This window comes from Chamaea fasciata, unplaced genomic scaffold (genome assembly GCF_029207755.1).
Source record: "Chamaea fasciata isolate MVZ Bird 193981 ecotype frontalis unplaced genomic scaffold, bChaFas1.0.hap1 SCAF_4, whole genome shotgun sequence".
In the NCBI taxonomy this organism is placed as follows: Eukaryota; Metazoa; Chordata; class Aves; order Passeriformes; family Sylviidae; genus Chamaea; species Chamaea fasciata.
In genome coordinates, this window is record NW_027094089.1 from 31,974,510 (window position 1) to 31,999,776 (window position 25,267).

Here is a 25,267-nt window from a genome sequence, read left to right on the forward strand (position 1 = left end):
ATAAAAGGAATTTCCTGCTTATAGAACCTGAATTCCTTTTATGACAAGGTAACTCACCTAGCTGATGAGGGGAAGCCAGTTGATGTGATCTTTTTGGATTTCAGTAAAGCTTTCAATACTGTCACTCACAGTGTCCTGCTGGACAAAATGTCCAGCACTCAGATGGACAAACACATCATGTGATGGGAGAGCAGCTGGCTCATGGGTCAGGTTCAAAGGGTTAGAGTGCGTGGGGTGACATCAGAGTGGGGACCTGTCACCAGGGGGGCTCCGCAGGGCTCCACCTTAGGCTCTGTGCTCTTCAGCATCTTCTTGAATGACTGGGTGCAGGACTGGGAGGGATAGGAAGTTCACAGAAGATACAAAACTGGGAGGAGCTGCTGACTCCCTCTGTGCAGGAGGCCGTGCAGAGGGGGCTGGGCAATCACCAACCATATAAAGTTCCAGAGTGAGGGAAAGTGCCGGGCTCTGCACCTGGGATGGAGCAACCCTGGATGTACAGACAGACTGGGGAATGGCAGCTGGAGAGCAGTGCCGTGGAAAGGACCTGGGGCTCCTGGCTGATGGCAAGATGAACGTGGGTCAGCAGTGCCCTGGCAGCCAGGAGGGCCAAGTGTGTCCTGGGGGGATCAGGGACAGCATCTCCAGCCTGGCAAGGGAGGGGATTGTCCTGCTGTGCTCTGCCCTGGGGCAGCCTCACCTCCAGTGCTGGGGACAGCTCTGGGTGCCACAGTGTAAGAAGGACAGAACTAGAGAGTGTCCAGGGGAGGGCATGGAGATGGTGAAGGGCCTTGAGGGGAACCTGTGTGAGGGGAGGCCGAGGTCACTTGGTCTGTTCAGCCTGGAGGAGACTGAAGGGAGACCCCATTGCAGTCACAACTTCCTCATGAGGGGAAGAGGAGGGGCAGGCACTGGTCTCTTATCTCTGGTGAGCTGTGACAGGACCCAAGGGAATGCCCTGAAGTTGTGTCAGGAGAGGTTTAGGCTGGACATCAGGAAAAGGTTCTTCACCCAGAAGCTGGGCACAGCCTCCCTGGGGAAGTGGACACAGCACCAAGCCTGACAGAATTCAACAAGTATTTGGACAATTCTCTCAGGTACATGGTGTGATTCTTGGGGATGGCCCTGCGTAGGGCCAGGCCTTGGACTTGATAATCCTTGTGGGTCCCTTCCAATTCAGCATGTTCTGTGATTCTGTGAGTATTTGGAATCTCTACCCCATCTAAAGTCTCAGCAATGCAGACCAAATGGGAAGATGATACTATCTATCAACAAGGGTTACCAGCTCACCACTTATTCAGGCCATGAACTGTGTTCTTAAAAAACTAAGCAAATTTAATCTTGCTTTTGTTGGTGGAATATTAATTATCATACTATTTCACTTCCCTTATGGTCTTTATTTAAACAAACCCAGACAGAATTTTCCAGAAATGAAGAATGAGAATGTAAATTGCACACTGGTGTTGAATGAGTAGATGCTCGCAGTAGAGGCATGCACAATGGCTTTAAAGACAAACAGCAAAACATTCCTGCCTGTCTGGAGTGAGCAACACAGCTTGTAAAGTATTAAGTGGTCAGTATGAGACTGAAATTTGGTTCTAAAAATGCCTGTGCTAAGGAAGAATGAGGGGGCTGGGATTTTTCATTTTTAAATAGATCTTTTCCCCATTTGTAGGTTGGACTCATTTTGCAGCAGCTATATTCTGCACCAACATGTGGTAGACCAAAGATTAAGTCTCAAATTCCCAGACGCTGGGTTAGAAGAGGCCAAGAATGTCACAGAAGTGACAAGATTAGTGTTGGAAGATGAGGATTTGGTTGCCGTACTTTTCAGCACCTCTTGTTACTTGAACCTTCTAAGAACACTGACATTTGTAAAAGCAGCTAATTCTCACCTCGCTTTTCCCTAGCAATCAAATCCCAGGGAGAGGCTCAGCTAAAAAGAGCTATGTCATTTTTTTTCAAATGTTTGTGGCTTACACCCTCCTGCTGGCAACATTAATGCCATCATTTTCTTTTTATGAAGCGGTCAGGACTTCATCAGAGTGCCAGACTTTGAAGCAGGAAACTATCAAAATAAATGCTACAGTTATCAGACAGGGTTCAGATATGTGCCAGGTAGTCATTCAAGTGCTTTATGAAATAAATGCATTGTTTTAAAATCACTTGTAACATACATGTCTGAACCTGTTCTGACAGCAGAGAAAATGGACTACGTGCATTTTTAAGACCAAAACCTTGCCTGAAGTTAGCAAATACAAAGGAGTTGTATAAAAACAAAAGATCAAAAGATGCAGCTATGCTACAGTGTGAAGGGCATTTCAGGGACATTATGCATCCCATATAACCTATCCAGACATTCATCTGAATCACAGCCTGAAGTATAGCAAAGACTGCTCTGAAAGTAGTACCTAATCTCATCTAGTGACTGACTGCATTGAAATTTTTGGTTTTGGTACTTGCACAAAATTCCTGTTGCCTACTAGAAAACAAAACGTAAGGACACACATGAATATGGAGATCACACCGTTCTTCTGGATGTTTTTGGGATCACACTATAACTACAGGGAAGGCAGAAACCTCCAGACTGTTTGGGGTAATTTTTAAGCTATCGTTAAAACCATATCTTTTTCTCTACTTCAGTCTTGCTCTTTAATCCACATACTTCAGACTTAGCTCAATAATTCTAAGCTTCAGCTTTTTTGCTGTTTGTATGAAATCAGGAAACTCCAAACTCACACATTTTTTATCTTCCAGTGTCCCAGGGTGGAATGTTATCTCTAGGTCAGTTCAGGGGTTTCTGATTTTGTGTTTTGTGCTCAGAAGCCAAGGTCTGAGATATGTATTGGCTAAGAGATTACTTCAAATGACTTTGGCAGAAAACCAAGTTCAGATCTGGAAAAGGAATGTAAGATCCTTTTCAAATATGTTTTTCCTGGATTGACGTACTCTAGAATGTCTGGGGAACCAAAAATCATCTTTAGATCTCATGGGAAATGCCAGAGGAACAAGCCCAGTGCATCTTAGTCTTTGCCTAGATTATGTACCTCTTACTTTTACAATTCTAATGTAATAGCAGAAAATACCACCTAATTTCATTCACATCTCTGAATGGGAATTTACATTTCATTCAAAAGAATTGCTTTACCCGAAAGAGTTATCAACAGTACCTTGGAAAGCCAAATTTAACAGAAGTCACAATAAACTCCATCCACTCTTCAGGCCTGTGAATTTTTTTCCCAAGTCATTATATAAACCAAGTACTGATGCATAGGCCTTTTCTTCTTATACTCACCAGTAGTCTCTCCCAGCTGCAACAGCCACTCCAGTCCACACCATTTATCCTACTGTTCAGGGATCACTTCTGTGCTCACTAGCATCACACTGTGCTGCTGGGTTCCAGGAAGAGCTTTGCTACTGCCATTATTTCAGGCTACTGTCAGCATCAGATTTGCAGAGTCTGTCTTACACCACCATTTGGGATGCTCTGATCTTTACTGAAGACTGCAGATAGCACAAGTGCAGCATACAGAAAGGGCTCTGATTGTCACTGTAACAAGCCATGCCATAGCAATGGCTAGATATGAACCTCTGTTTCAAAGTGGGGTTGACAGCAAAAGTTAAATTTGCTAGCTGCTTCTGCTGCTACCTTAAGGCCTAGCCTAAACACCAGTGAAGGTAATGGAAAACTCCTCATTGACATTAGCATTCCTACAAATTAAAGAACCACTTGCCATAACTACCTGTCTCTGTACTCATATTGTCTATGCATGGGCTGTCATAATAGTGACCATCACACTGCAGCACCTCACACTATGTTTTAATTTCACTTGTGAATTGTCTGTGAACAAACTAAAACTTCCTCAATTCATTCTCTCTTCAGCATTCTTTGGTTCTGTACTTGTTGTGTTAACCTATAGATACTTGTTGCTTGCATATTTATGTGACAGTTGCCATTAAAATCTCAGGCTTCTTTGGTTTAACAAGTGATCATTGAATAATGACAAGTGATCATGGAATAATGACATCTAACTTACTTAGGGAATAAGATCATCTTTTGCTTTTTAAATTAATCACTAATATAAATTATGAGTTGCGAATATCAAGAAAACACACAAATAACAAATATGTGAATATTAAGGAAATTCAAAAATGACAATGCATTTATTTTGTATCATGTGTGATTTCCTGTTCTAACATATACCTTTTCCCACTCCAAGATCACAATTAACTTTTGAACATAAGGACAAGCAGATGTATTAAAAGTATCCCAGGGTTTATAAAAAAAAGAAAAAAAAATGCAGTTCTGCATGGTTTAACAAGGTTGATGTTGACTAGCTATCATCTAGTTTAATAGTTTTAGATAAAAACTAAAGAAAAAAAAATGCAGTTCTGCATGGTTTAACAAGGTTGATGTTGACTAGCTATCATCTAGTTTAATAGTTTTAGATAAAAACTAAACACCATAGTTCCTTCTGTCTTCTGTGCTGACTTGTCCTTTTGCATAGTTTTACTGAATTTGCACAGTTCTGCATTTCTGCATGTTCCCACTCAGTATTAAAAAAAAAGAGAAGCACTACGGGAAGATATCAGATGCAGTCTTGGATGAAGCATTTTTGGCCAAATATTTTTCCAAAATGTTTTCAGATTTGTTTGGTTGGTTGGTTGGTTTTGGTTTTGGTGTTTTGTTGGTTTGTTGATGTTGTTTTTATTTTTGTTGGGTTTTTTGTTTATTTTTGGTTTTGTTTTTTGTGTAAGCTGTTTAAGGCAAAAAAGTCTCCAAACTGGAAAAATGTCACCATTTCAGTTCTGAGATTTTATTTTTAGTTCTCAGCACCTGGAAATCAATTTCAGTTTCATGAAAGAATGAATGAGGAAAAAAGTAATCCCTCCCAAAACCTAAAACTTGTTGTCAATCAAAGCCTATTATTTTTCCCACTTTTCATTTGGCTGTACACTTCATTCCAGGTTCATGCAAAATGAATTCTTGTAAATCTGCCAGTAAGCCCTGCAAATCAATTAATTCCCCAGATCTCAATAAAAAATTCTAGTTAGGAGCACTTCTTTGGCAAAAACACCAGTTGTAGTTTTTGCATGAACATCAAAGCCCTTGGTCATTTTCAGATAGATTAAGGGTATTCTTCCAAATATTCTCTCAGCCTGTTTGTTCTTTACATGCATCAGGAATTTGCTTTCACATTGAAAATGTACATTAATTCAGCTTATGGTCATGAAATTGTGCAAGAATTATGCTGATATGAGGTCAGAAAAGGAATATAAGGCTTTGAATCTACAACAATGCAAATCTGAAGGTCCTGAGATGCCAGAATCATCTATTTTACTATTTCAAACCCTGGATGCAGCTCCTCATACCATAAAGGGTGAATGGAAAAGTTAGAAAATAAAACTTGTTGGGATGAACATAATAATATTGGTTGAAATAAAAATCACAATTAGATGTCTGAGACAAGACATGTACTCTTTGTTACATGAAATTCTTTTTTTTCCTCCAAGGTGTCAGCAGGAGGTGTGAATCTTCTCCTTCTCTGAAAATAAGGACAGATCCTTGCACAATGATAACGGCATATTGCGGGTCTAAGCAAAGCCCTTTTGCTTTCCCAGGGCAGCATTAGGAGTTCATGAGCAGTGAAAAAGGAAACACCACCACAAGGCCAGCATCTGTGAGAGGCAAGTCACTTTGTGAAGGGGAGAAATCATGACCATTTGTGAGAGTTAAGAAGAATCTGGACAATTTGAAGTCACCTTCTCATGAAAAAGTGTCATCAATGCTTTGATCATTGCTCACTCTGTGGCAGCAGAGAAGATGGAAAAGGCTGCTGCAATACTAAGGGTGAAAGGAGAAAGAAGTTCAGATGGAGGTTCTGGTATTCAGTGCAACAATGGCAAAAATCCAGCCCTCCTACATTCATACCAAAATCATTTTGCCATTGCATTTTTCGGTCCCATTTCTCCAAGGTTCATGCCTCTAGTGAAAAGAAAACAAACAAAAAAACCCAAACCAAAAAAAGAAAAACAAAACACCCACAAACAAAAATGCCCCCCCCCAAAACCCAAAAAAACACCAAAAAAACCCAAAAGACTACAACAAAAAACCCAATAAATAAAAAAAAAAAAACAACAAAAAAGCCACCAACCAAACCAAACCAAAACAAAAAGCCCATACAACAACCAACCAACCAAACAAAAAACCCCAAATCAAAGCAACAATAAAAAAAACCCCAAAAACAAACCAAGAAGTCCCCCACACCAAACCACAGAACAACATAAGAGTGGTGATTCAAATACTGGCACAGGAAAATAAGTAGTAAAAAATATTATGTAAATCATAGAATCATAGAACGATTTGAGTTGAAAAGGACCTTAAAGACCATGTACTTCCAACTCACCTGCCATGGGCAGAGACACCTTCCACTAGACCTGGTTGCTCAGAACTCCATCCAACTTGGCCTTGAACACTTCAAAATATGGGGCATCCAAACTTCTCTGGGCAAGCTGTTCCAGTGTCTCACACTCCACCGCTCAGTGAAGAAGTTCTTCTTAATATGTAATCTAAACTATCCCCTCTCAGTCTGAAGCTATTCTCCCTTGTCCTAGCACTACATCCTCTGGTAAAAAGATCTTCTCGGGCTTTCTTGTAGGCCCCCCTTAGGTACTGCAAGACATGCAAGATGAATTGAGAATGAGTGGATGCAGATATGTCAAATAAATGATAGCAAAGTGCCTCAAGGCTGGAGCAGCCCTTACTTCACAGGTGAAGCATGTGCTGGCTTGATCCAGTGCAGTTCTGTGGCCGGGCGAGTTGGAGCTGTGATCTCAGAGCTCTCCTTGCTCTTGCAGCATTTAAACAGCAGGATTACCAGCAATTTCTGCACAGTGGCCAGGGAAGGAATCTTCACTCTCTGCCCAGTCCTAAGCAGTCTAACACAAACTGTCATGTACCTCATACAGACCCCACATCACAATATGTAACCAGGATAATTTTTCTGTTAAAGCACTTTGAGCAACTGAACGATGATTCTTCTTTTCCCTCTCTTCGTTCCTTTTTCTGTTTGGTTTTCTTTTTTGTGAATTAGTGCTAAATTTATTTCCTTGGGTGAGTTTTTCAAAGCACACACAGTTGGCCTAATCCTGTTGCTGTTGAAGCCACTGGGAGTTTTGCCAATGCTTTTAACGAGAACAGAGTTAGGCCAGTGCTGTCAGCTTTGAAGCCCCCGCTTTGTGTGTACTCATGTGAAGGTGGGGAACAGGGGGCAGATAAAATGAGAACCAGTCTAAACCTGGATCCAGCAAGGAAAAAAAATAATGCAAACAAAACCTTTCTTGTCTTTCAAAGAAATCTCTTCATCCATTACTTGCATCAGTCCCAAAAAGCGTCAAACTGATTTTGTAAGCAGCACCTGAATTGTGGGAATGTTCCACTCTGTGGAGTTATGGCTTGTTTTAAGCTGATTTAATTTATCTTTTGAACGTAGCTGTGTTTCAGCGGAAAAGTTTGCAGAATACACCTTTTTTCCTTCAAGTGCACCTATGAATAGTCTGTTGAAATTCATACTTAGTCAGGAATTTTAAAACCAGAAGGGATCATCACATAGTTACACAGTCAGCATAAAACAGTTTATAAAGTTACAGCAAATAATTTTGATATTCACCCACAGCTTCTGTGTGAGTTTTAGTAACTTACAGAATATTTAAGTGTGTATTCAGGGCTATAAATAGGGAAATATATACATAGTCTACTCCACTGGTGTGCCACAAAGAGAGAAAGCATTATCCAGACTAAAACAGGAAAATTATTGTGAAAGACAGACCAAAATTAATCAGAAATTTTTTTGTTCTTATTTTATTTCTGAACTGCAGTAAGGTATTCTTGCTGTCCTTAAATACATAGATTTTTTTCAATTTTTTAAAAGTATTGATTTGATCTGTAAAGGTATCTAGATTAGACAAAGATTAAACTCATAAACAGAAAATGTTTTCATAACCTCAACTTCTTCATCTGGATCCAAGAGTAATACTAAGAAGAGCATTTCTTCAGATAGTTTATTACACTGCCTTGATTTAGGCTGTGCCAAGAGAGATGATAAACAGGCTTCAACTTGATTGAAACACTCTTGCCAGTGTTAACATTTCATGCAAGAAAGCAATGACAGTTTTTACAAATTGAAAAAAAAAACCCCAAACCTCTAGAAATTAGTGCTTTTCATAAGCTACCAAATACAGTTGATTATAAGGTATTCTTTTAAAAAGTCCTCAAGAATCTTTGGTAAAAGAAAAAAAAAAAAAAAGCAATAAAAACACAAGGCTGGATGAGAAATCTCCGAATCCTGGTTCTGTGCTCTGCATCCTTCTCAGTGTCCAAGTCTCATGATAGTTGGGTTCCTGAAGCCGTTGCTGCTAATCTCAAAGAACTGCTTAAAAAATACATTTTTTAGGCCAACAAAATAAAAAAAACTTCTGGCCTTCCTGGCAGTGGTGTGTATCTTCAAAATAAACTCTACAGGCTTACCATTTAACAAGTAGTAGAAGTCTCTTTTTCCTTTTTTTTTTTTTCCTTTTTATTCTTTAAAGCTTTCCCAAATCCCAGCAAGGGTGTAAATAGGACTGGAGTGTAATTTACACATATTTAGGCAAACCAAAGTTCATGCTCAGTTTCTTGTAATCGTGGGCAAGTTTTCATGTTGTAGAAACTATTAAACAGAAGTAAACAATCTCTACCTCAGAAAATCCCTGAGGACAAAATAAAAAGGCACAAGAAGTATCATTCCCTGATTGCTTTGCATGTGCTTATATTCCTACTCCTTCTTATCCAAAGAAATTGTGTGCAAATATTTCCAGTGGACACTGTGCTTTGCACAGTGCAACTAAACACAAGAAGCCCAGTGAGCAAGGTTTCTGGAAAGTGGGCCCGGGACTGTGTGAGCTCATGAAGAATGTGCTGTGCCGGAGTGGATTTTTAGGGGCTGAAGCTCAGAGTAATGGCTGTATGGTCCTGAGTGTAGAAAAGAGGTATGCAAGGATGTAAGGGGATGCAAAGCCTGGCAGGATTGCTTTGGAAGATGGTGTACTGCGGAGGGAGCCAACTCTGATGCAACACCTACACAGTGGTTTGGTGAGAATGTTCCCTGAAGATACCTGTCCCTAGAACCAAGAGCAGCTTCATCCTGGACAAGATCAGTCATGTAGAGCAAAGAGGAGAATCAGTAGTCAATCTGTCTCAACTATCTGGATTCCAATGCTCTTGTTTGCTGCCTGGTCCATGTTTATGTAATAATGTAAATGTAGCCAATGTGGCTATTGTGAGTTTTGGGAAGAGCATTTAATTAGCAATTACATCATACTCTAGCATTGTACAGAAGTACTTAGTGTCATGCAAAATTTGAAACAAAAAGATTGTCTAAAAATCTTTCTTATAATTACTCTTACAGTGTTTGATTATAGTGTGTTACTGTCAAGACCACTCTCAGCCGTAGCTTGCAGATATCTTCTCTAACATCATTCAAGAGCCTTGAAGAGTGTCTCTTTGGAACGTGTTTCCTAGTCTATTTTAAACCACATTTTCACTTCTGCTTTAAATTTACTATTTGACTGTGTTTCTTTAAAGGGTTTTTTTTTTATGTGCTCTTCCTGTAAGGGCTTTGAATGTGCCTCTGAAAACCACTAAACAACAAAGTTGTTGTTGCCATTGCTGCTTGATCTTTCTGGGAGACCAGTCCCACACAAACCTCCTTCTCTCTCCAGAATGCTGCATATTGTAAATACAACAACAACTTTCAGTTTAGTCAGAGGAGAAAAATGCAGTAGCTTTCTCTTCTTTCAGATCATGAATTAATTTTTTGTTTTGTGTACAGCAGTTTCAATAGCTGCACAGTCATTTATGTTAACCAAAAGGCTTCAGCTGTAACAAAAAACATGCGGGATGTGGTGAGATGGCTTTTAAAATTTGCCATTCTGGCATTGAACAGAGCATTATATTTAGATGTGTTCCCAGCTTCTCATTCCTTTTTACACTTTGCAAGCTCTGCATGTTCTGTAATCACAGATATTTAGCTGAGAAATTATATTAAAAGGGTATTTCCATCATGTAGCAGGAAGATGTATGTTTTCTTTCTGAGTCAGTGAACTCTGACACTTAACACTCTAATAAGTCTAGCTGTATTCATGTGACTGAAAAGAAACCCAGGGAAAGACAAACTAAAGGAAGAGGAAAGAACAATATTATTCATATTATGTCTGCTTTCCAAATCTAAATAGAAAATTGTCCTTCCATTCCACAGGAGTTTTTGAGATATTGCAACATTTTTTCCCATGCTGAAATGGGAGGAAGAATTGAAAGGTAGTAAAATACAAAAAATTAACAGCTAAAAATTAATCCTAATCTGGAAAAAGAAGACGGTATGTATTTCCAATTGTATCTCATCTCCCAGTCTGATTTTACTGCTTTTTTCTGCTCAACTTATTGTTGCCAGCTGTCTTAATGTATGCTTAGAAGTTAGCAATACTTTAGCACAAAAGATATCTAACAGAGCTATTGGTAATGTTATTTCAGGTTTTTTAGCTCCAAGTCAACTAGGCAATTAAACATGTTTTCAGTATGTTATCTCTTGATGCCAGAAAGGGCTGCAAATCAGAACTTCCCCCGCGTACTTCTCCGATAATGCAAGTGAAAGCATTCTACACCAGGAAAAGCTGCAGCTCTGAGAAGGGCAGAACAAGATCTCTTTGGATTTTGTGTTGTGGAGGCAGTGGAATGGATGGGTGGAAGGAATGAAGAGAGGAAGACAAGGAAACTACAGTTTTTGTAATTTGTATAATGTATTACTGTCTGAGGCTGTACATCATACCTGATGTCTTCCCATTCTCCAGCCAGGTAAATAATTTTCTTACAAATTTTGGTCAGGAACATTCCTATCCAAAACATTTCAGGGAAATATAATTGGATATATTTCAGAGATAGAATTTTCAAATAATTCAGATTTTCAAAGAACCTTCTTACAGGACATCAAAATCAGATCTTGAAGGTATGGGGTGTCTCTGACAGAATCCAGCATGTGCCAGGGGAGTGACCCTGCAGGGAAGCTGGAGGGCCCTTGCCACAGAGCTTCCTTACAACTAGGAATTTCAGGGCCCAGAGTCTCTTAACTCAGAGCCAAAATGTAGAAATTCAGGGCTTCTAGTGTCAGCAGATATACACCTGCTCAAATGTTTGGACTGCAGATATGTCCAGCACTTCTCAAGTCTGTCATGTAGCCTACCCCACTTATCACTGGAAGATCTCTCTTGTCTTTCAAATTAAAATGGGTTAAAATTACTTTTAAAACAAGAAAGAAGAAAATAGTCAGATCACCTGAACAAAACCACACTTTTTGCATCCCAAAAACTGGCTTTTAGTGAAAAAACTTGCAGCATTACTTCTTCTTGACTGATGGATGATCTTCCCTCATGTAGTAAAGTTTCCATGATTGTTGTCATTCTTTCATCCTTTTTTTGTGGATATATTTCTAAACATGTGAGGTCTGTCAGCTACTGTACTTGTGATTCTAGATATTTTTTGAAGTCTGAGTATTGAACATCCAAACATCACTCATCAAATCCCGGTAACAGAGATCCGATTCCTTCATGTATATTGGCGTGGAATCAGAAAAAAGCAGAAAAGGGGTATTTACTGTTACAGAGGAAAAACAAAGAAGTGCTGTACTTAGACAGAAACAGAATTAAAATCTTGAAGGGGAAATGGAATAGAGATGTAAATCTCTGCCTCTCAGTACAGCCAGGCAATGCACAAATATGGCTGCTAAAAAAGCCCTAAAGGAAAGTGTTTTCCTTTCACACAAAAAATGCTTATGCCCAGTCAAGGTGAAGAATAAAATCTTGGGGAGGGGGAAGAAAGAAAGGAATTGAAAGTTCGAAGTAAAAAGAAATTTCAAACCAGAGTGGCAAATTTTTTTGTTTGATAATTTAGAATTTCCAACAAGAAACAGATTTCACTGAAAAAAATTCCAAATCAGTTCCCATTTCCCTGTTTGGTCTTCATAGCAAGCCATGCTGGAGTTGACCTCCTAAGTGCTGAACCCCAGACTTCTCTAACTGCATGCCCAGTAGTCTGTACCAGTTTAAGGTGATTTGCTTCTTTGTTCTGTTTGAAAAGACTCTTTCATTTAAAAGGTGTGAGCCATGGCTATGCTTGGGTTTCTGCCAGCATAAGCTGGTGTTGTATATAACACTTCCTCCTTGCTTTAGAAAATGAACATATTCCTTTATAGTTTTTGTTTTACAGTGTAAAGCAAACTAGACTTTTCTAGTGTTTGCAACTAGAAACACACAATATCTTCTTCCTCCTCCATTCCTCTCCCATTGTCGTCCAAACCTTTCCTAAATACAAAATCCAAGTTTGAAATTAATTGTACAAAAGATGTTTCATCATAAAGTTACAGAAATGTGTGGGCTGGAAGGGACAAAGACTCCCCAGTTCCAACCCCCCTACCCTGGAAGCAACACCTTCTATTAGATCTGGTTTCTTAAAGTCGCATCCAGTCTGGCCTTTAACACTCCCAGGGATGGGGTGTTCACAACTCCTCTCAACAACCTGTTCCTGTGCCTTGCCATTTTTACAAATAAGAATTTCTTCTTGCCACTCTCACAATGAAGAATTTCTTCCTAATATCTGATCTAAATCTGCCTGCTTTCAGTTTTAAGCCCTTAAACCTTATCCTCTCACTACACTTCCTTTTAAAAAATCCCTCTTCATCTTTCTTATGGGCCTCCATTAGAAAGGCTGCTGAGAGGTGTCTCCAAAATCTTTTTCTTTTCCAGTCTGAATAAACCCAAATCTCTCAGTCTGTCTTCATAGGAGAGGTCTCCATCCTTTTGATTATCTTCATGTCCTCCTCTAGACCTGCTTCAACGAGTTCATTCCCTCTGTGTGTTGAGGGCCTGTTGCACTAAAGTTAAGCAATTTGGCCGGGAAATAAACCCCCTTGCATTCCACCTGGGCCTCAGAGGTCAAAGAGGCTGGGTGTGGCTTGGCCTAATCTCTGATTATAACCCATTTGGCACTAGAAGTCTCATTCAATAAGAACCTGTGGTATCATAGACTCATGAATGGTGCAATTAACCAGCTTAATTTGGGTTAATTCGGGTCCAGTCACTCCAGTAAGAACTTTGCTGTCACAGGTTCACAAATACAGCTTTATTGAAGCAACAGACATACAGATTCAGCATTTCCATTGCTGAATGTACTAGCTGCAATAGAGCTCTAATAACAATAACACTGTGCTAACCTGGGTAATAGTAACAACCATCTTACTCAGAAGCTTAGCAGGAAGGTGTTTCCTCCTTGAGAGGAGGGAGAGGAAGCAAGCCAGTCAACTGTCTGTAGGGTGATTTTGGATTTTTCTCCTAACTTAGGTGAAAGTCCTACCTTCCTTACATACCACCCAATCTTATCCCCTCCTTCTCTGTTACGTACAGCATGATCTAAGCAGACAGTTTGAGTAATACAGTCATGCACATGGTAGCATGTACTTCATTACAATTACTAGTGATTTGCAGGACACATGTTTTAATACATCAATTACCCTTAATCAGGACAAGAGAAAATGACATCAAGCTGCACCAGGCTGGACGTCAGGAGGAATTTATTCACTGAACGGGTTGTCAAGCACTGGAACAAATTGTCCATGGAAGTGCTGGAATCACTGTCCCTGGAAGTACTCAAGAAACAGCTGGATGTGGCGCTTAGTGCTATGGTTCATTTGGCATGGTGACGATCAGACAACGGTTTGGACGATCTTGGAGGTCTGTTCCAGTCTTAGTCATTCTATGACTCTGTGATTCTAAAAATTACATTTTTGGCTACAGTGCCCTTCGAAGTTCCAATCACATGACTTTGTTGAATTCTGTGCAGTTCATGGGAGCCATTGCCCATCCTATCTCCACAGGACTTTCTCCTTCATCCAACCCATCCTTTCTGGATGTCTGTTATGCAGCTTTCCATCCACAAAGATAACACGGCAGGTACACAGGGTAGGCAGCACAGCCTTGGCCCTTGCTGGATCTTTGGCCATCACCCCACAGGGCACCAGACCTGGGTGCAGTGCTCCAGGTGGGGCCTCACAAGTGACAAAAAGAGGGGTCTGACTGTAACAATACTCCATTGCTGATGGAGGTACTGCTAACACACACCAGTAGTGTGCTTGCCTTTATTTCTTGCTGCATCATATTGCACACCTATAGCTCTTCTTTACTCAACTTCATACTAAGTTGTTATTTCTCACAAGTAATTTTCAACTGATCTTTTTGTTATAGTCACTACAGGGTCCATTCTTCATAATCCAAGTACAAAAAAGGTTATTTTTTTTCTAAAAATGTGGAGTAGTTTTATCACAGCATTTCTGATGGCATGACGTGCTAAGAAATTTTAGCTTGGACTGATTTAATGTGTTCTGAAAAGTACTCTCTGGATTTTCCACACACAGAAAATCCTGAACAGTTGTGCCAAAAAAAAGTCTATTGCAGATCACATAATTTTTATTACTAGCTGCATATCATTCCTTTGCATATTTTTACATCTGAATCAGCACCAAAAATATGAAGGGCATTCTGAAAAATATCCAGTTTAAACTAACAATGAATTAAAGGAATTTCAGAAGGGTGTCTTGAAGTTTAACTTTCTAAATGTGAAAATCTTACAGTAAATTCACACAACCCTTGTTTGGCCCTACCATTGATTCTTCATCATTATTCTGTGCTTTCTGATGATTAGTATGAGACTTGCTAAAAATTCATGAAGTTGCCTTGCCTAATGCAGAGAAAATTTGGGTGTATTACTTCTTCCACACCAAACAACACAACCACTACAATTGCATTTTTAAAACCAGAGCACTAAGAGGTCACTTTGCCAAAGGAGAATGACTGTAGTATTTGTCTAGGTTGCAGAATTGCCACAGTTAAACAATCTTACTTTAATCAAAAAATCCCATTCCAAGGAAAATGATACCACCTGACCTTAGGCATATAAGAATATGGCAAACATAGATGTATTTTGTAAACAGAAAATGAAATTTCTGTATTGAAACTTTTTAAAGTTTTTGTATTTCTCTTTGAACTGAAAACTGTTCTTACTTTAAGCATGTATTGTATCTTCTGTTGCAGAAATGGTGTGCATTCCTATATATTTATTTACCAAAATCCATCTGTACTCATTACCTTCTGTCTCTCCATCAAATATATAACAAAAGTAATGAATCTTAGGCAGTAAAATGCAAACAGCTCCAGAAACATGCTAATGTACAAGTGATCTTGGCATTTAAATTTTACTACTGGTTGACTGTTGATGATTTTTTCACTGCTGAAACTAGAGAGCTGGAATGGATTTAGAATTTCTTCTCATGGAGTAGCATCATGTGTTTGCACTGGTGAGTCTATACCTTAAGTACCGTGTCCATCTCTGGACGTTCACTACAAGGACATTGAAGTAGTGGAGCTGTTGAAGCATCTGGAATACAAATGTTATGAGGAGGGCCTGAGGGATCCTGGAGAAAAGGAGGTTCAGTAGTGACCTTATGACTCTCTACAACTGCCTGAATGGAAATTGTAGCTGGGGGGGTCAGTCTTTTCTCCTAGGCAACCAGTGACAGGACAAGAGGGCATCACCTCAAGCTGCACCAGGGGAGATTCAGCCTGGACATCAGTAAAAGCTTCTTCATGGAAGGGTTGTTAAGCATTGGAATTTTGGGGGTTCTGGCTCAAATTTGGGAGTTCCAGGAGTTTGAGGGGTCCCAAGTTTGGGGATCTCGGGGTTTTGGGGGATGTTTTACCCCAAAACTTTGGGGTTCTGGGGAGGTTTTGACTGCCATCCAAATGGTGGAGTCACCATGCCTGGAGGTGATCAAGACAGAACCAACTTGACACGGCACTTAGTGCCACAATTTAGTTAAGAGAATGGTATCTTTAAAGGTGGGTAATCCCAGAGGTCTCTTACAACCTAAATGATTCTGTGGTTCTGTGATTCTGTTGCCAACCTTGAGTGATCAAAGAAGAAGATAAAGGAAAAGAGCAGAAAAAAAATTCCTGATCACAAAAAGCTGAAGGTGTTGGTAAAAACAATGAGAATTAAATAAAAATGCATGTCGGTGGCTTCTTATTTACCTGAAGATGTTGGAATTTGCAGTTCCTCTTTCACGTTTTGTTCAAAAGCCAGTTTTTTGAGTGGTATTTATTTATGTATATATATTTTTACTGAAAGATGAGATTATGATGTAGTCATTAGATCCTTAACAGAGATGTTAAACTGTGAGAACTGTCAAAATGGTGTCTAATTGTCATTAACTTCAGGAACTTCTGATATATAGAGTAGAGTTTGGAATGTACATCGAGGAACTTCTGACATTTAGAGTAGATTTTGGAAAGTACAGTAACAATTGCCTCTGAAACTTGTAGTGCCAGATTTACAAAGGCATATATGCAAAAATAACCACTAAGTAGAACACTGACACTGCTATGGAATGCGATGTGGAACTAGAAATTATGTACTTAAGGGCTCAGTATGATGCCATGCTTCTCCTCCTAATAGCAGTAAGTTTGTCATGCATATGGGCAACTGACTGGGCTTTAGAAAAATTACCTCAGCTACTGACATGGAATAATTATTTATGGAAATTAAAAAGCATGGCATTGAAGAAAGCAGGGTTTATAAAACAAGCAGAATAGTCCAACACAATCCAAAGAGTCATACTATGATAGAGTCATAGTTTAGCTTTTGTCTGCTACATCTCTGTGGTTTGGTAATTCCAAGATAAATTTCAAGTCATTCAAAAGCACAAAAATAAATGAGAAAAACTGCCTTCTTGGATAATTATTATTAATTCTGAAATATAATTAATAAAATCATAGGAAAATGGCAATGTTAAGTAAATTACATTCACACTCTCCTTCCTAGAACCAGGCCACCTTAGATTTAAAAATCAGTTTTGTAGCAAGAACTAACTAGAAACATCAGCAGTCTTCTCAGAGACAGGCTGCTGATTAGCACTGAGTCCAGGATATTTAAATTATACTGGGTACTGGCTCTTTGCCAATACAAAACTATGTCAGTTACAACACATATGTTTCATGTGTTGCAAATAGCCGTTGGACAGGTGTTTATATTAGTCTCACCTGAAAAACACTTAGAAGTAAAGACAATTCACTGCACATGTTTCCCTGAATTCTGCCTGAGGGACAGAACCAGGAGTGCTGCACCAGCATGCCTTTTCCAGCCCTCACCCTCAAACTCATTGACACTAATCAAGGAAGGGCAGCAAGGAGACAGATGATGAAAGATGTTCCCAGGCTCCTTCAAACCAATTTGGTTTAGAAACCACTTCAAAGGATGTGGTCAGGAGTACAGCTCTTGGGTTTAGATCCGTGGAGCTGCATCTGTGAGGTCCCTCCTCCTCACTCCTCTCCACTCTGTCCTGGGCTGTCTGATGAATACTGAACTTGGCTGCATGGTTTTCTTTTTTATGGAAGAGGCACAATTACACCCTTTTTTCTAGGTACCATCATAAGAATATTCTACCTGGCATTAAATACAGCATTCAAAACACTTACAGCAAATAATTTAGAACTTGTAATACTAGAACTTCAAAGGGAATTCTCACCCATTACAAGAAATTAATGGGAACCACACTCTTGATAATTCAGCGGGCTATATGTGGTTTTACTCCATAACCTTCCAATTGCATGTTGACTTCTTCTTCATTTGGAATAAAAACCCAAGTATGAATCTTCAGGACATGCAAGACAGAGTAAATCTACTGTTGCAACTTCACTCTGCAGGGTCTGTTTTGCACACACTCTTAGGATTTTCATTGTCTCTGAAAGACTGGGATGCTTAAATGTTGCAACTATTTCAAATTCAGCTGGAGCCTGATATAGCTCTTCAGTTGAATGCTAAGCATTTTTGTCAGTCTATGGGAAGGGTTGGTCTGAGAAAATCGACAGAGATGGAAAAGAGTAAACTGAGATTCATTTACAGAGTTCTATTTTGATAAAAGGCTGCAAGGATTCTGTGTTTCACCTTGTTTAGACTAGCTAATTTCTAGGACATGGAGATCAAAAAGTAAGGCTCTGGAGGACAGGATCACACTCTACCTTCAGCTGCTGACAGTTTTGTCTGAGCAAGAACAGCATGGTCTGGTGCACAGTAACAGCAGATATGTCTGTGAGAGCTGGTCAGATTTCTGCATACATAGACACTAACCAGAACTGTACACAGAGAGTGTTTAATTGTCACTTTGCTGCATGGTAACAGCTGATACCACTCACCCCTTCCCCTCCTCTTTTCGGGAATTTCCCTTGAGTGCACAGAGTCTAATGCAATGGCCAAATACAGCTCAACTGTATCTAACCTTGGTGTGGGTTAGTGACAGTAATATTCAGGATATAAATATCCTAATTCTGGCTTAACCTTGGGCCACCAGACTGCATGACAAGTATGCAGAGGACCAAATATGTGCTTGGAGGGCTGCAGTTTATAGCTGCCACAGTTGATAGGCATTCCCATTCACAAGGCCCCTAGGGATTCACACATAACTATCACACCACCCTCTGAAATATTGCTGGCAAGGACTTATTCAATTTTAAGACCCCTGATCTTTCTCAGGATGGTTGCACATCTGTCTTTTTTTCCTTTTTCCCACCAGTGCTTGTCCTTTTTACTGCATGGTACTTTAAACTGTCAGTATTGACAGTCCTTCAAAAGCCACTTATAATTTGCAGCAGAACACAGGAGCTTTGCACGGGATTAATGACTTAAAAACTGTTAATGAATCTCATAAATACTTAGCTGGAAAGTAACCCTGATATCATTGTTTGATTCCAGAAGTAAACAGAAATCATACTCTGCTTTTTAGTGAGGAAGCTAGATAGACAGACAGATAGAACTGATGAGGGAATTACTTGACTCCACAAATACCTACTGTTCCATCTGAGAAGAAATATCAGAAGTACAGAAATATTTATGTATGAAGAAGCCTATAGAGTATCATAACAGAACTTAGAAAATGAATAAATTCTTTTACATCACTCATTTTAGGAATACTAATAGCTATCTCACTCTCACTACAACTGCAGCTGAAAACTTGTAGCAAGGAGTATTCTGCAAGTGCTGGAGAGCAGGAACTGCTTTAGCTCTAGAAAAAGCAGCAGATGAAATGTACTACATGGATATGGCCAACATATGTAAACAAAACTTTACAAATCAAACTAAACATAAATAGTGCTTAAGAAATGGCACACACAGGGACTCTTCACAAGTACGTCTCTAATTCTGGCAACACCATAAAGACTTACACAAAAAACACACACTAAATGACTATTAGGAAAAACTCATCTGTCAATGGCTTTATTTGCAAACATCGGGTTTCATTGCCTGTCTTACAAATCTTCTCATTACTTCTTCCTGATAATATCATTATAAGGTTGCATTGTATTGGCCAAGGTTAAATAGCACTCACTTTATTTCAATCTACAAACTGAAGTCAATCAACATGCCTTGATAACACTCCTCCAAATTCTCAATACAACTGAATAATAAAGAAGAGGTAAATCAAACCTAACTACTTTAGCTCCAGCCAGTCTGTCTCCACTCAAAGCATCCATTCAGCTGGGAAGTACATCAAAATTTATAGCACAGACATCTACCGTGAAAGGCTTTAACACTATAAGGAATCCTGTACTCGTGTCTTGAAAGCCAATGATATGACACAGAGCCTATATTTGCACTGTCCTAGAGTAGCGCTCAGTAGCTGACTACAACAGCAAGAAAAAGTATTTTTTAGGCTGTGAATGTTATTTCATCTGTGGGTACTGATACTGGATTTGTTTTCCTCAAAGCTGAAAACAGCAGAACATTATAAATGTTAACAGCTCTAGCCTTTTTTTTCCTCTCTCCAACTGAGAGTTCAGAAACCCAGAATATTGATGTAGTTCTCCATCAAGCTGGGCAACACATTTCTGTTTCCAAAGTCATGAATGAGTGACACAGAGCAGAAAAATTTTCACAGAGGGAATATAGGGCAAATCTATTTTCTTAGCCAGTGAGAGTACACAAAAATAATTGAGATTGCAAACATTTATATTACTGGCAACTTCATGCTTCAATTCTTGACATTATCGGTGATAATAGGAACGAGATGAGCATCTGAATTACTCTCTTAATATGAAACAAGAGTCATCTTTCTTGGACAAATTCTCACAGCTTCTTAGAAAGACTCTTCAGTGTATCACAGACAGCAGAAATATACCTCTGCTTCCACTTTCAACCATAAGTCTAATTACATTGCATTTTCCTCATGAGAAATATACGCAGCTAAAGCAATGCATATGATAACCATGTTCCAGTGTGGGGTTTTTTATGTTTGGACAAGTGGAAATCAGATTAATTAGTCCCACACTATTTTTTTCAGATTGGGGTCCAGATGTAGAAGGCAATTGCACAGCTGTTGGAGTGCATCCCCTTTGCAACATTTGTATTGCTAACAGTCTGTATGACAAAGCCTGAATGTTAGTAAGAGGGGCATCTATCCAAGACTCTTGATCCTCAGTGACCCTACAAACAAGTAAACAACTTTACATTAATGTGGCAGAAATCTTCATGCATTTATTAGTAATCAGCTGCCTTCATCGTTAAACCACATCAGCACATAGCATGTTTGATATGGATTGGTATGGTTTTACCACACAGAAATACAATAGTTTTCTGCTATCCTAGTCACAATAGGATATTATGACTGATTATATGACACCTTTCAGCGAGGGAGTTCTAATTGAGTTTATGTTAACTTAGCCTTTCACTTTCTTTCCTTCTTTATTTAAAGGTTCCCTATGTAGAAATTCTTCTTGCATTGCCAGGGCTTTCTTTATAACTAATTTTGTGACAATATTTATCCCTTTCCTCTTCCCATCCAGAGAACTTCAGCAGTTCAAAATCTCCTTGCCTTTTTATCACCAAGTTTACTTCAGCAAGTCTTGGAAAGAAAGTTGTGCTTAGAACTTAAAAGATGTACCAGCTGGTAATGACCAGAAAGTTTCAGCTTGAGAGACCATCCTTTCAAAAGCAACTTCACTTTATGGCTTATATTTACTCTGAATAATTCATATTTTCCCCACTCTGATGCCTTTGTCTTCTCCCGTGTTTGCTAACTGCTGGCCAATTGCTATGCATTCACTTTTCAGGAGGGCTTTTAATCTGAGATGACCAATGCATATTAAGAAAAAAAAAAAAAAAAGTGAAAAGCTGAAACACAACACCATAAGGCAAGCTATGTGAAGTCAAGCATGGCCTGAGTTGCTAACCCTGACAAGTTTATCTCTTGATACAACTCCATTTCTTTGCCAGAGCAAGTGAGTGGGGGATTGGTTTTCATTCTGTTATAGAGCCGATAGAGCTTAGAAAAGTAAGAATTGCTTTTCCATTAGGTATTACAAAATTGGAAGAGAATGATATTGCATATTGCCCAAAAATGTCTGCAGAAGTTTCAACATTTCTTTGGAAAGGGAAAATTCATAATGGATTTCATTTTGAAATGAGATTTCATTTCAGATATTTCAAACCAAACTCCCAGCAACAGCAGAAGTGACCATGGTTCATAAGTGCTACTCTACTGGACTTAACTAAGCTGAAAAGCCTCCCGGACTGGTAATTTCTAGGGCAAGACACAGGATAGGAGCTTTTAGGGGTGCCAACCCATTGAATCTGAAGTCACAAACCTGAGGATGCCTTATAGGTATATGCCAAGAATACAGCTGAGCAAACTGGCAAACCCCTGATAGAAATTTGTCTGGCAGCCAATCTTGGCAGCTCTCCTTGCAGGAAGTGTTCTCAGTTTGTTCTCAGATTCCCAGGTTAGTATTTTCCTGTGAGCTGATTTCATGCTATTTAGTTCACATTTTTTTAACAGAAAAAGAACATCCATTTGGACGTTTCTGACCAGTTCTAGTAAAATCTGTTACTAGGTTTACCAGTAACAGGTGGTAATGGACAGAATGTATAATGTATATAATCAGGCATCAGTAACGACTGGTAATGGTCAGAATATATAATATATAGAATCAGGCATCATTCCCATTATCTCACATTCCCTCTGTTGTGTTTTTGGTGAATTCATTTTCATTGTAGATAACCTATTAGATCCTGTTAGCTGTCACATCCTTTAGTTCATAGTTTTTACTGAACTTGAGTTCTGAGTCACATCCTTCATTTTGCAGCCACTTGTTTGATCTTTCCCAGCCAAAGGCCTTTCTCCTCACTAATCTTCCAAACTAATTCTGTTGCTTCTTGAAAGTACTAACCTCCCTTCCTGTTGTGAAGAAGTTTTTTGTATTTTCTAAGAAAGGAAGATTTACATACAGTGAATTTGATTTGTTAGAGCAGCTAGTTTTATATGCATATTGTTGAAGCAAGGCTAAAATACACTAAGCAATGCCTAAAAAATTAAGATGTAGCTGAAGCTGCCTACTGTGCACCGTGCTAACTAGCACCATGCTCTGAACTGACTAGCTTAATAAAAGGCTGAGGCCCCTCTTGGGACTCTAATAAACTATTTCTGGTTATCCACAGGTTGTCAGTGACTGACAATGATACGTCCTGTTTTTCCACACTAATGAAGTGTGGAAGATTTTCTAGAAATCCTCACTTTATATCAGCAATCTGACCGCATTTGAGTTAAATTTCCCAACCCACCTCAATACCTGTGAAATAGCAAACATGGATTGCTGACAAGTTTGCAGTTTTTTCAAATTATGCATTTTTTTGAGCTGAAAACTTGACCTTATTCTTATTCAAACTCCTTCCTGTTCTAAAATATTTGAGGGCCTTCTGTGCATACCTGTTATTTGTCACAGATGACCTCTGAAATGCAGTAAGATTTACTCAAACATATGCTTCATCAGAGGTTGCACCATCCACATCACCTCTGTTTTCTGAAAATATTAACTTGAGACATTTTCAAGACTATGTGTTATTCTAGAGATTATCTTTTGAAGAAATGTGTCAGCCTTCACTCTCTGTGAAGGAAGCTGGCTGGCCATATATATTCATAATATGTACACAAAGCTCAAACACCTGCAACTCAGATACTCAAGGTTTTCCAATAATCCCTTAGTGAATCTGATTCCATCGGGTAAAGCTGAGCTACATTGAGTCCAACTTCCATATGCTGTCTGACAATACTGCTTCAAGAGAAACTCTTCTCACATGTCTTAAATCAACACAGAGAAGCAGCTCCACAGGAATCTGTAAGATCAGAAGAATAATTTGGTGTCACCTTGAGTGCTGTCAAGCACAAAGGGTGACCAAAATAGATACAACTCTGTTCCAGTACATTATGGCTACCATATGTGACTTGGGGAGTATATCATAATATCTCATGACAATGTCTACTGAAGCACAAGCAACAGGAACCTTTCCCACCAATATATTATTACAAGTCATCAACTGATTTCTCAGCTGCAGCTGCAACCATTGCATCTTCTCAGCCCATGAATAAACAAACTCTTGTCTATAAAAATAGAGATATTAATTAAAAGTGAATCTCTATTTCATTTGCTGTTGTTGCTAATGCTGTTATCTAATAATAGGATTTCAAATATAGGCTAGGGATGATGACTTAACTACATGTGGCAAGGTCTATTGCTGGGTCACAACCAGGGTGAAAGGTTTGGGGGCTACAGGCTGGAGAGACAAAGGTCAGCCAGCAAAGGGCATGGTCACATGCAGCTCATTAGCCTCCTAGGAAGCAGCCTGCAGCAGCAGAAAATGAGAAAAAGGGGAAGGGAATTCCTAGTGAAATTCATAGAGTAAAGTTTGATCTTAAACTGTAATGAATTTCTACAGGGTTTTTTTTGTTGTTGTTTCATATTATTCCTAAATTAAAAAATATGTTTAAACAGTGTCATGGGTTTTGTAAAGAGCATATTATTCTATTCCATCTGGGTGGAGCAGAATTGCTTATCTTTGCCCAAATGGGTCAGTGTCACTTATCAGATGGTAGAGTGCTACTTATCTCTCTTCATTGTTTCACTACTTCCATGGGAATGTCTTCTGCTAATGGACCATTAAGAGCTCATCAATGACATTACACATTACACTGCACTATTGTAAGCTGCTCCACGTAGGGAGGAGGAGCCAAACCATCTTAACCTAGATAAAAAGGAGCCCCAGTCCCACTAGGTATCCAGTTTTCCCACTGGATCCCTGGAGGAAGACCGGACCCATCCCACTATTACTGGACCCTTTCTTCGACGGGACCATCTCTACTCCAACAGAATCACATCTGCGACTCCAGGAGGGCTTACTTTGGACTGCTTCCAACACCCTGACCAACAGGGTGTCAGGTTGTATTTCTTTCAGGGTTTTCTAGGATTTCTTGTTTGTTTATTTGTTTGCTTATTCTTCTGTACTACAACATCTGTATTTTTATATCCCTAGTAAAGAACTGCTATACCTATTCCCAAAATCTTTGCCTGACAGCCTTTTAACTGCAAATTTATGATAATTTGGAAAAGGGGGGAGGGGCTTACATTTTAAGGGAGACTTCAACCCTCCCTGGCAGATACCTGTCTATCTAAACCAAGACAAACAGCGTTCCTATCTTGCTGTAGCTTTCTAAGAACTTAGAACAGAGAACTATTTTTCCATATGGATAGGAAAATACATGGGATGTTACAGTTTTCAGATCATTACTCTGAAATTTTAGTCTTCTCGAACTGGATATTTACAGTTACGATTAAAAAGAGAGGGGAGGTATTGTATAGTATTTGAATCTTCAAGATTTGTTTGTTACAGAGGAGATCCTGCAGCTCTTCAAAGAAGCAGACTTAATTTTCACCAAAGACCAAAGGTGTTAGTGGAATGTAACTAGATTTGTCTTGTTGGCTGAGTTCTGGGGGTGATTTCTTCAGAGGAGAATGGATTCAGACATTTCCTAAGAGTAGATGAAGGAAATGGCAGAGGTTGTGATTCCCTAGGAGAATCTGAGTAACTAGCATCAACTTGCTTTTAGTTAGTGTGTAGCACAGATCAGCAGCAAGTCACATCATGCTATCACTGCAAGCAGGAGTCTGATAAATGCTGTAGCATGGCGGTTGTAGGACATCGAGCACCTTGGCAGCCTGCTTGAGCTAACTCTGTACACAGCTGGTGGACAGGTATATCATGCTTATTGTTCAACCATGCCGTGCCACCAAATAAACTACAAGGGAAACT